This window comes from Octodon degus, unplaced genomic scaffold, assembly GCF_000260255.1.
Source record: "Octodon degus isolate 3935 unplaced genomic scaffold, OctDeg1.0 scaffold00007, whole genome shotgun sequence".
NCBI classification, from domain to species: domain Eukaryota; kingdom Metazoa; phylum Chordata; class Mammalia; order Rodentia; family Octodontidae; genus Octodon; species Octodon degus.
The window spans coordinates 28,597,049-28,610,372 of NW_004524583.1; positions in this window are offsets into that span (position 1 = coordinate 28,597,049).

Here is a 13,324-nt window from a genome sequence, read left to right on the forward strand (position 1 = left end):
AAAAAAAAAAAAAAGCAAAAGTTAGGGTTAGCCTTGAAATTCACTACACAGTTCTGGTTGGCATCTTAAATTTCCTGTCTCAGCCTCCTGAGTGCTGGTATAACGGTTGTGGGCCATAAAGCTGGCTCCCATCTAAGGCTTAGAGAAGACTGGCCTACAACCTCTTTGAGAAGTAGAAATAACACAGGGTAGCTAAAAGTATAAGTACTGAACCTACAGCAAGAAAATAACATGATAAAAATAAGCCAATACCTATCAGTTATAATGATCAATGTAAATGGCCTCAATTTACCAAACAAAAGAAATAGACTAGCAGAGTGGATTAAGAAAGAAAGTCCAACAATATGCTGCATATAAGAAACATATTTAAGGGGCTGGGGAGATGGCTCAGCAGAATAAGTGCTTGCCTGGCAAGCACAAGGGCCTGAGTTCAATCCCCGGTTCCGCAAAAAAAAAAAAAAGTACAGAAGAAATAGACAGCTTCCTAGATACATCTGAAATGTCAAAGCTGAGTCAAGAAGATATATAAACTCTGAATAACCCAGTAACAAAAAATGAAACTGAAAATGTAATTTAAAAAATCCATAAACAAAGAAAAACCGGGGGAGGGAGGGGCCTGCCCCTTAGCTCAGTTCTTTAAGTGGCTGCTTCAACAAAGCAGTCAAGCTCAGGTTGCTGTGGTTCGAAGATCCCCAGAACTCAAACCAGCCAAACCTGCCCTGAAGGCATTCGGAGCCAAAAAAAAACTGAAAAGCCTAGGTCCCAATAGATTCACAGCAGAATTCTACAAGAAATTTGGAGAAGATATAATATCAACTTTTCTCAAACTCAATGAAATTGAAAGGAAAGCAATTCACCAAAACTCTTTTTTTGAGGCACATATTATTCTGATTCTAAAACCAGAGAAAGATCCAATTAAAGAAGAGAACTACAGGCCAATCATTTTAATGAATACAGATGAGAAAATCCTCAATAAAATACTAGCAATCAGAATGCAACAAATCATCAAGAAGATTATACACCATGACTAAGTGGGATTCATTCCAGGAATGCAGAGATGGTTCAATATACACAAGTCCATAAATATAATACACCACATAAATAGAACTAAGATAAAAAAAAAACCACATGTTCAACACAAAAGATGCAAAAAAGCTTTTCACAAAGTCCAACACTCATTCATGATCAAAACCCTATAGAGAACTGGGATAGATGGTCTATATCTCAACCTGATAAAAGACATCTATGAAAACCAACAGCCAACATCATACTAAATGGACAAACACTGAAGACTTTCACTTTGAACTCAGGAAGAAGACAAGGATGTCCACTGTCTCCACTCCTAATCAATATAGTTCTGGAAACATTAGCCACAGCAATTAGACAAGAAGGAACAATGATCAGAAAAGAAGTGAAATTATCATTATTTGCAGATAACATGATAGTCTACATAGAAAACCCCCAAAACTCCATCAAGAATGTTTTAGATTTAATCACCAAATTTAGCAATGTAGCAGGATACAAAGTCAACACCCAAAACTCAGCAGCATTTCTGTACACAAACAATGAACACAATGGAAGAAAAATTAAGGAAACCACGTTTTCACAATAACATTTAAAAAATACAATACTTAGGAATCAATTTCACAAACAACATAAAAGATTTATACAGTGATATTTACAGTACTCTGAGAAAAGATTGAAGAGAATTTGAGAAAATATTCCATACTCCTGGATAGGAAGACCAAAACTGTGAAAATGGCCATATTCCCAGAATTGTTATACAGATGCAATGCAATCCCAAGTAAAATACCATTGGTATACCTCCCAGAGCTAGAGAAAACTTTCCTCAAATTCATTTGGAACCAGAAGAGACCCAGAATATTAAATGCAATCCTGGGAGACAAAGGAAAGACAGGAGGTATCACAATCCCTGACCAGAAATTACACTATAGAGCTACTGTGATAAAATCAGCAAGGTACTGGCATAGAGACAGACTTGAGGGTCAACGGAACAGATTAGAAGATGCACACACAACTGCAAACACACTCAGCCACCTTATCTTTAATAAAGGGGCCAAACAGGTTGGCACAAAGTTGGCCTTTTTAATAAATGGTTCTGGAAAAAGTGGTTTTCACATGCTGAGGGCAAAAATTAGATCCATGCCTATCACCATGCACAAAGCTACAGTCAAAACAAGTCAAAGATTTAAATATTAAAACAGAAACACTAAATCTTGTGGAGGAAAATGTAGGTAAGAAATCTTAAAGACATAGGGGTAGGTAGAGAGTTCATGAACATAAACCAAACTGTATGGGGAATACAATACTTCAAAGAATCAACAACTGGGATCTCATCTTTTTGAAACGTTTCTGCATTTCAAAGCAAATCTCCAAAGAGTAAAAAGAAACCCCAGCAACTGGGAAAAAATTATAGCTAACTGTCCCTCCAACTCAGGCCTGCTATGTAGAAAATATAAAGAATTTTAAAATTCCAGCCTCCCAAATTCAAAGACCCAATCTACAAATGGGCATCTGAGATGAATAAATATTTCTCACAGGAAAAAATATAAAGGTCAAATAACTATATGAGAAAGTGTTCAAAATCATTGGTCATTCAAGAAACAAATTCAAGCAACCCTGAGATTCCATCTCACCCCAGAAAAGAATAGCTCCTCCCTTTCCACAGTATCTATTATACATTTTGGTCCTTATTTACACGTCTGTTTCTCATCCCAGAGAAACACTGCAATATTTAAACATGTGTGTCTGATTCATTTCACTTGGGACTATGGTCTCAAGGTACATTTGTTCTGATCCCTGGAGTGCTGTGCCAGCCCCACCCCTAATCCCAGCTCTTGGGAGGCTGAACAACAGAGGTGGGTCACTAGGAGTCCAATCTAGGTGGCGAGACCCTATAGACTGGTACTAAAATACAAAAAAAAGAAAGAAAGAAAAAAAGAGTTTTCAAAAATGACATCCCCCACAGCTAGGGAGATAGCTCGCAGCAAAAGTGCCTGCCTGGCAAGCGCAAGGTCCCAAGTTTGATCCCCAGTACTCCAGGCATGCTGCACCAGCCACAGAAGTGGGCATGGGGGCGCAAGCCTGTAATCCTAGCACTAGGTAAGCTGAGATAGGAGGATCACTACAAGTCTCAACTGCGTAGCAAGACCCTGCTTGTATCAAAAATTAATAATAACTTTTAAAAAATGACATTCCCTCCAATCACCACCACCACTTCTCATTATCCAGTTCTCTCTTCCTACTTTGGCAAATGAAATAAAAACTCATTGCATTAAATTACATTTTATGTATAATATACTTCAAAGGCTGTTCATACTTACATAAACATTTGGATTAATATTTACCTTCTGTTAGATTAATCTATATGAAAAAACGAGCTGGGGTATAATATAGCCTAATTTCCCACTACAATGTTTTCATTTAATACTTTCTCACTTAGCAGCAGAATTTTCAAACATAAACTCAAGTGAGTAAATTTCTGCTTCTTCAGTCTGACACACTAAGGAGTAAGAGCTGAGCTATACTCCTTCTTGGTACCTTCCTGAAAGAATTAAAAGCATCACACCATGGTGATATGTGCACCCCACATTCACGGCGGGACAGTTTATAACAGCTAAATCTTAGAAACCGCCCAAATGCCATCAACCAATGAGTAGAGAAGATGAAGGAGTTTTTATACAATGGAGTACCACTCAGTCATAAAGAAGGATAAACCTGAGACATTTCGAGGAAAACAAATATACCTTGAGACCATAGTCCCAAGTGAAATGAATCAGACACGCATGTTTAAATAATGCAGTGTTTCTCTGGGATGAGAAACAGACAAGGACCAAAATGTATAATAGATACTGTGGAAAAGGAAGAGGGGCTGGGAGATAGCTCAGTAGAATAAGCACTTGCCTGGCAAGTGCAAGGGCCTGAGTTCAATCCCCAGTTCCGCCAAAAAAAGAAAGAAAAAAAGGAAAGAACAGAGTAAAATAAATAAATAAATAAATAAGGGGCCGGGGAGATGGCTCAGTGGAATAAGCACTTCCCTGGCAAGCACAAGGGCCTGAGTTCAGTCCGTGCTTCCACCCAAAAAGAAAGAAAGAAAGAAAGAAAGAAAGAAAGAAAGAAAGAAAGAAAGAAAGAAAGAAAGAAAGAAATTAATTTAAAAGGAGAAAGGAAACACGGAAGGGGAGGAAGGAGGGAAGAGGGAAAGGAAGGAAGGAAAAAGAAGGAAAAAATGAAAATAAAGCTTTTATAAATAAGGAGAAGGGGGCTGAAGGGAGGGTAAAGGAGTGAGGGGAAAAAAAGAATCAGGATATACACAAGTACCAATTTCCAATGATGAATGTGGTCATTATGTATATCTAAAATGTACCAAAAAATAACAAAATGAAAAAAAAATGTAGTTCTTTAATACAAATTACTACACTCTGCCATAAAGGACAAATGTGAGACATTTCTAAGTAAATAGAATTTACCTTGAGATCACATTCTTAACTGAACACACATATTTAAATATTACTTTGTGTGTGTGTGAGAGAAAATGAAAGGGTGAAAAAGGACCAAAATTTATAATAGATATTGTAAAACTAGAAGAGAATATTCAAATGAGAAGGGGAACAAGGGGGGGGGAGAAGAAAGAAAAAAGAAAAAACAGGCCAGGGAGATGGCTCAGTGGAATAAACGCCTCCCTGGCAAGCGCAAGGGCCTGAGTTCAATCCCCAGTTTCACCAAAAACAACAACAATAAAAAAAGAAAAAACAGGAAAAAATGAGACAAATTGTTTTAAGTAAGGAGGAGGAGTTGAAAGGAGGGGAGGAAAATGGAGAGAAGAATCAAAACATGACATGTACAGACACAAATTCTCTATGACGAAAGTGCTTATTATGTATATCTAAAATGTACTAATAAAATTAATTTTTAAAAAAAGAAAAACATTTTGACAACCTAAGCTATTAACCCTAAACAAACTAAAAGAACAGAGGTTGAGTGAGATCAACTAACAGGAAAAATTGTCACATTTTTTAAGGACATTAAATTATGAACATAAATTAGTATGACACTACAGTCAAAGTTGTTTAATAGAACTGACTAATATCCAACAAAACTGAAGGAGGCCAGATGTGAGCAAAGGAGCAGATCACTGACCTAGAGCACGCAGAATATACTGAGTATTACTCAGGAGGACTAAAAATAGCAGAGTAAAAACCAGCAGCAAAATTTAGTTGCTCCAGAATCTATAATGGAGACAGAGAAAACAACAACTTGATAAAGAAAAAAGTAGATCTCCAAGAATTAGGAGGGAGTGGACAAGAAAATCTTGAACTATAAAGACGTTTGAGAAATGGAGCACCATGCAGAAAAAGAATGATGCACTCTAAGAAGCTGTCCCTTGCTCCCAGGATGAGGCATCTGCTGCTGCTAACACAAGCTAAGCCTGCAGAGGGTATGCAGTTACAGGGAGGAAAAAACGGAGCAGCGTGGCAATGCTAGCCCCAAGAAAGGCCCACAGTGATGGTAAACACAAAAATAACGTGGATTTTACTCTGAAAGTGACCTCATCCCCGCGGCAAGGTAGAACTGGAGAAGAAATTCAGTGCAGTACCTGCCATGCTTGAAAGCATTCCATCGGAAAGGGCTTACTGTTTAAGACAGAGCTACAGGCCAGGTGTGGCGGCACAAACCTCTAATCCCAGTACGCAGGAGGCTAAGCCAGGACCATCACAGAAGAGCTACACTTCAGGGTTTCTAGGGCCACTTTACCACAGTGACCAGCTGGGAGATAGCCACAAGAGACAACTGTGGAAAGGACACAAACTAAATGTTTAAGCTCAGGCTGGGAAGGTCATGGGCATCCCCTGGTGAGAAGCCAGGCCACAAGTGCATGGTTTTTGGAAGCAGCCAAGTCTGAAAGCGCTGATTTAGGTCAGCAGACCTGCCTGTTCCAAATTCCCACATCCCTGCCTACATCCAGAATGCAATCTGCGGTCTGTTTGTTTCCCAGGCCACCGTTAGCAGGCATACACCTGCCCAGACAGCTGCCACAACCTGAAGTGCACAGAGAGGGGCCTCTGGAGCAGAGGACACCTCAGCAACCCACAGGCTGCAAAACTACGTAGAGAAAGACATGACTTGGGGTTCACAGAGGTACAAAGGAAACCACGAGCCACTTAAATGAATGAAGGCTTAGGGCAGACACCACATCCGGCAGGAAAGGGGAGTCAAGATTAAGCATTCATATACAAAACCCTGAGTGAAAACAAAAGAAGTTTTAGGAGTGACTCACTGTTCCCACCCTGTACCTGCTAGGTTCCAATACTGCAGAAACCCTGGAAAGAAATCACACCTTCAAAAGCATGAAGGAAGGTTGGGCATGAAGGTGCGCACCCATAACCCCGGCACTTGGGAGATGGAGGTAGGAGGGTCATTGCAAATCTGAGTCCAGTCTGGGCTACACTGAGACCCTGTCTCAAAATAAAATAACATGCAAAGAATGCTTTCTACATCATCTTTTCTTCTTCCTCCTCTACCTCCTCTACTTCCTCCTCCCCCTCTTCATCCTTCCTCTTCTGATTCTCCTCCTCTTCCTCCTTCATTTTGGGGTGGGGCTTTTTCTCTCCATCTCTCTTTTTTTCTTTTCTTATTTTCCTTTTTCTTCTTTGGGCTTTTCTGTTACACTTAGCAAATTGTATTAATTTTCTTTTATATCTTAGTGGTATATTTTACTTCCCTTTTCTCCCCTTCTTGCAACTTATTTTTCAAATTTTACCTTTTTAAAATTTCCTTTCCCCTCTCTTTTCATCCTTACTATTATTACTATTGAGGTTTATTAATCTTTAGCTATTTAGTTGACTCTATGTTGTTACTGTTGTTGATCTCTTTTCTGTTAATGGTGATAAGAATTGTTCTATTTAGTAGACAACGTGTGTCAATATTTGCTCTTTGTGTATTATAATTACAGATCTCTTTTCTACTGTTAAAGTGGATATAGTTAGTAAGTGCCTTTTGTTTTTTTTTGTTTTTTTTTTTTTTTCTCCCCGGAACCAGGGATTGAACTCAGGCCCTTGCACTTGCCAGGGAAGCGCTTATTCCACTGAGCCATCTCCCCAGCCCCCTGTTGGTTCTTATGGCATGCCAATATTCAATTCATTTACGACTCAACTATGATTACTGATTTCATTGTTACTGCCAGGGTAGTATAAGATGTTGCTATTAGTTTTTACTGTATACCAATATCTGGTTTATCTTTGTATCATCAATAATATGACACAATATTTTTATTTCTACAGAAATGGCAGTCTGGCACTGTAGCTGCGAGGCCAGTTACAATGCAGCACCCCCACACACACACACACTTAATAGAGGGCAGACCTTGGGATAAAGTCCTTTAGCTAGGCCATACCCACAGCAAATTACAAGAAAACAAACACCATCACACTAGTACAGTGTCTTTCCATTTAAGTCAATCCCCAAAGCTTACCACAAAACAAAAACAAAAACAAGCAAACAAACCAAAAAAACCCAACAGAAACATGAGAAAAGACAGCAACAAAAGGTCTCCAAACACCCCCAAATGCCCCCTCCCAAAGCTGAAAGATGGGGCACAGGTAGAGGAAATCAACCAAATCAAAAGCCAAACAAGTAATTTAAACAGTGATAAGCAGAGACCATGCCCCTCAAAAATCAATAAGATACTCAGTAAGCCAAAAGATGATATAAATTAACTAAACAGAGAATGGATTTAAAAAAGAAAATGATCAGTGTGATCTTACAAAAGACACTAATAAAGTGCTACCTGAGCTAAACAAAATTAAACAAAATATGAAATAACCAGTTTAGTAAAGAATGATAGTCCATGAAAAGGAGATAGAAATCCAAGAGATTTCAATTTTATTGAAAGTATAAGCAGCAGAAGTTACCAATGTGAGGACAAAGTAGTAAAATCAAAAGACAGGCCTGAATAAAGTAATCATGTACTCAAATACCTTAAAAATAACAAGAGAACATTAAAAATGGATCCAACAATACTAGCTAATTGTTACTAGCCAACACAAAGCTAAAAAAAAGGCTAGGATTAATGGGAACTAGTGAAAAGTCAGACAACAGCATAAATGAGATAAAAATTGTTTATAGACATACATTAATAGCAGAAAAGTTTTCAAGCATGAGAAAAGAATTTAACACAGATTTTAAAAAAGGCAGCACATGGGGACTGGTGAGATGGCTCAGTGGTCTAAAGCACCTACTTAAAACAAGCTTAGCAAAGCACAGGGTTCAATCCCCCAACATCACATGCCATCCCCCCCCCCCTGCAGTTCAATCCCCCAGCGCCACATGCCAGCCAGCCCCGCCCCCTGGTGGGCTGAGCTGGCCACACACACACACACACACACACACACAAATAAAATTTAAAAAAAAAAGCACACAGAATTCCAAATAACAATTAGGAAAAAAAAAAACTACTCCAAGATGATTATAGTCAAAATCCTACTAAAAACACAAAACAAAACCAAAAAACCCACAAAGTCTAACACAACATATAATCTTAATAGCTGTTAGAAAAACGCAAAACATGAAACTAAAACAATTAGAACTATAGCAGGCTTATCAACTCTTTAAATTTTAATGGGAAAAAGATAAAACTTAATGAGTATGGGCTCTAATTCAAAGTTTCATCATGCCTTTAACAACTTCCAATCTGACTAATTTATCCTGAAAAGTAATTTCAAGAGCACCAGAGACATTACTATCAAGTCAGAACTTCAAAAATATATGTATCCTAGGAAGAAACAATGTAGCCAATGATACCATAAAGTCTAATAAAATGAATACACCAAGTACAGGTAAGTGGAAATGGGAGAAAAAAATCAGTAACAGAAAAATAATTCAGTGACTGAAATAAGTCAGTAATTTTCCTAAGATCTCTTAATGTGAATGATCCCCACTCTGCAATGAAAAGACACAAACTGGCAAATTGGATCAAAAACAAAATCTAAAATTATAGTGTATAAAAGAAAGATATTTACTCAAAAAGAAATTCAGAATTAAAAAAAAAAAAACAAAAACTGAAGGGCCAGCGAGATAGCTCATAGTCTAAAGCACCTGCTTAGGCAAGCTTAAGCAACTGCACGCACCACATGCTATGCCAGCCCCACCCCCAAGGTAGGCTGTGTCAGACACACACACACACACACACACACACACACAAAAGAATGAAAATTGAAGGGAAGAAAACAATATTCATGAAACAATAGCTCCCACTCATAAAGCAAACATAGCTTTCCTATTTACAGACAAAGTGGACTCCAAGATAAAACTAATCAGAAGAGGCAAAGAAGGTCAGTAAATATTGATTAAAGGAACAATTCAACAGGAAGAGATAACAGTTGTGAATATGCACCAAATACTCATCCACCCAACTTAATAAAATAAACACTACTGGACATACAGATCTTATCACTATCCCACTCACAAATACACTGACCAACTAAACCAAAAACAACAACAGTGAAATATCAGAGTTGGACCACACCTTTAAACAAACTCACCTAATAGCTATCTACAGAGTGTCCTACCTAACAACAGATTACACATTCTTCTAAGTACCACATGGAACTCTCTCCATAACAGACCAATTTCTACATAAAGCACGCTCAAATGAACACAACAAATCTGAAATTACTCCATACTTATTATCAAATCATAGTGCAATGAAACTAGAAACCAATGGCAAAAAAACCCTCAGAAAGTATGCAAACACAAAGAGATTAAATAATACTCAAATAATCAACAAGTCACAGAAGAAAGGAAGAAATTAAACAGTTCCTAGAAATAAACAATAATGCCACTACAACATACTAGAATGTATGGGACACAAAGTAGTCACAAGAGATAAACTTACAGTTCTGAATGCCCACATCAGAAAGAGTAAACCCAAGGGCTGGGGAGATAGCTCAGTAAAATAAGCACTTCCCCAGCAAGCACAGGGTCCTGAGTTCAATCCCTGGGACCGTAAAAAAAAAAAAGGAAAAAGAAAGAGTAAGGCTAAATAATCTAATGACACACATCAACACCCTAGAACAAACAAGAACAATCCAAATTCAATGCTAGTACAAAGAAGGAAATTATAAAGATTGAAGCAGAAATTAATGAAACTGAGAATAAACACTAGTATTGTGTTTATGCTACAAACCAATGGATCAAAAGGCTGATTCTCCAATAGAATAAACAAAATGGACAAACTCTCAGTCAATCTTACCGGCACAGAAAAGACTCGTTTCAATGCAGTTAGAAATTTTTTTAAAAAGGCAAAAATCACAATAGTTAACTCACCAATCCACAAGAGTCACTACTTTTAAACCGATACTCTAACAAATTGCAGAATTCCACTCCTAGGTACATAAAAATTACCAGAACTAAACTAAGAAGACACAAAATCCCTTAATAATCCAATAACAATGAAATTGAGAGAGTAATAAAAAACCTACCAACTAAGAAAACCCCAGAACTAAAGAATTCACTGCTGAACTTGACTCTTTTATAAAACTGAAACAGTAGGAGCACTCCCAAACTCACTCCTGAATGCTGGCATTATCCTGATTCCAAAAGCAGACAAAGTCTCTACAGGCTAATCTCTTTCATAAATACAAACGCAAAGCTCCTCAACAACAGAATGTCAAACAGAATGCAACAAATGACTAAAAAGATCATGCATCATGCTTCATAACAGGGATGCAAGGATGGTTCAAAATCCACTTATCGTAAACATGGTTCATCATGTAAACAAATGGACAAAAATCACATGATCATCTCAGCAGATGCAGAAAAACTGACAAAATCCAACATTCATCCACAATAAAAACCCTGCAGACAACAGTGTATAGCAGAACCTTGTTTCAATCTGATAAAAACCATTTATGACAACCCCACTGCCAACATATTAATGTAAGAAAATGTAAAATATTTCTGCAAGACAAAAATATACACTTGTATTCATTACAATTCTCAAATCGCTAGCCAGATAGAGAAACAAAAGGAGTTCATACTGCAAAGTAAAAAGTTCAGCTATGCTTATTCAAAGACATGATTCTTTACACAGAACAAGAAAATCCCACGAAAAGACTCTTAGAACTACTAAATTCAGCAAGGTAGCAGGAAACAAAATCACATGAAAATCAACAGCATTCCTGTATACTAACAATTAATCCACTGAGAAAAAAATTAGGAAAACTATCATTCACAATAGCATAAAGACAAATTAAATACTGTGGAATTAAGCTCACAATGAAAGTGCAAGACCTATGTCACAATAACTACACTACTCTGGAAAAGGAAACAAAAGAAGACATCAGGAAAATAGAAAGCTATCCCCTGTTCAAGCACAGGCAGAATGAATATTGTCAAAATGGCCATAATGCCAGAACTGATCAACAGATTTAATGCAATCCCAATCAAAATCCAATAGCATTCTTCACAGAACTAAGAAAAAAAAAAAAAAAAAAAAACAATTCCTAAGATTTATGTGGAACCAGAAAAGAATGTAAAAGCAATCCTGGGCAACAAGAGCAAATGAAGAGTTATCATAATCCCAGCTTTCGGGGCCGAGGAGATGGCTCCGTAGAATAAGCACTTGCCTGCCAAGTGCAAGGACCTGAGTTCAATCCCCAGTTCCGCAAAAAAAAAAACAAAAAACAGCTTTCAATTTCTATTACAAAGATACAGAGGTAAAAACAGCTTGGTGCTGGCACAAAAACAGATATGAGAATCAATGCAACAACACAGGATGCAGAAACAAACCCAGGCACAGCCACCTGATCTTCAGGACCAAAAAAACCATTAGAGGAAAGAGCCTCTTTAACGAATGGGAGGGGCCGGGGAGATGGCTCAGTAGAATAAGTGTTTCCTTGGCAAGCTCAAGGGTTGAACTCAATCCCTGGTTCCAGCAAAGGAAAAAACAAACAAACAGAAAACAAATGGGGCTGGGAACACAGGCTACACAAACAGAGAAGACTGATTCTACACCCCTATCTTTCACCATCCCCTACACTAAAATCAAAACAGATTAAGGATTAAATATTAAAACAAAAATAAGCTGATGGTTGGTAAAACTCTTGAAGACACAGACACTGACAAGAACTTTCTGAATAGAACCTCAACTACACAGAAATAACATCAAGAATCAACAAATGAGATCATACCAAGGTAAAAGACCTTCACAGCAAAGGAAACAGAATAGCCAACCTACAGACTGCAAAACCACATTGCCAGTTATTCCTCAGGACTAATACCTTGAACATAAAAAAAACAAAAAAATTAGACCCAGCAATAAAAGATCCAATCAAAAATGGGCAACTGTAATGAGTAGACACTTCTAAGAAAACTGACAAATCACCAATAAATACTTAAAAACACTGTTCAACTTTTCTGGACATAAGAGAAAGGCAAAATAGAATACAATGAGATTAAATCCTACTCCACAAAGAATGGTTATCATTAAGAACTCAAAACAACAAATGTGAGGCTGTGGGGGTAAAAAGAAATCCTTCCACATTATCGATGGGAATGTAAACTAGTACAACCACTATGGAAATCAGTGTTAACATGACTAAAAAAACTAAAAAATAGAAATTCCATTTAACCCAGATACACCACCTTCTGTCTTCCCAAAAGAATCAACAATGTCACATAACAGTGATGTGTGGACACTCATGTTTACAGCAGCATGCTCATAATAGGTAAATCTTGGAACCAACCTATATGTCCATCAGCAGATGAATGGATAAAAATGTGCTACTTATTTGCAACAGAATACTATTTTGCTACAAAGAAGGGCAGAGCGGAGTCATTTGTAGGAAAATGGATGCACCCTGAGGACATAAAGTTAAGTGAAATGAGACACACAAGCTTAAATATTGCATAGTTTTCCTTTTATGAGAAACCCAAAGTATAAGTAAAAGTGGCAAAATAAAGATACTGTAATAGAAAACAGGGAGATAGACCTTCTGCAAATGGGAAGTAGACTAAAAAATAAGAGGGACAGGAGAAGAGATGAGTAAAGTACAAAGAATTAAAATATATTACAGAGGCTGGGGAGATGGCTCAGTGGAATAAGTGCTTCCCTGGCAAGCGCAAGGGCCTGGGTTCAATCCCCGGTTCCACCAAAAAAATAAAAATAAAATAAAATATATTATGGACATGTCTCAATTCCCCATTAAGAATGTATTTCTTATGTACTGTGAACATGTATTAATAAAAAAAACAAGATTAAAATAAGTAAATCTGCTTTACTTAGCAGTGGCATTGCACACCATGA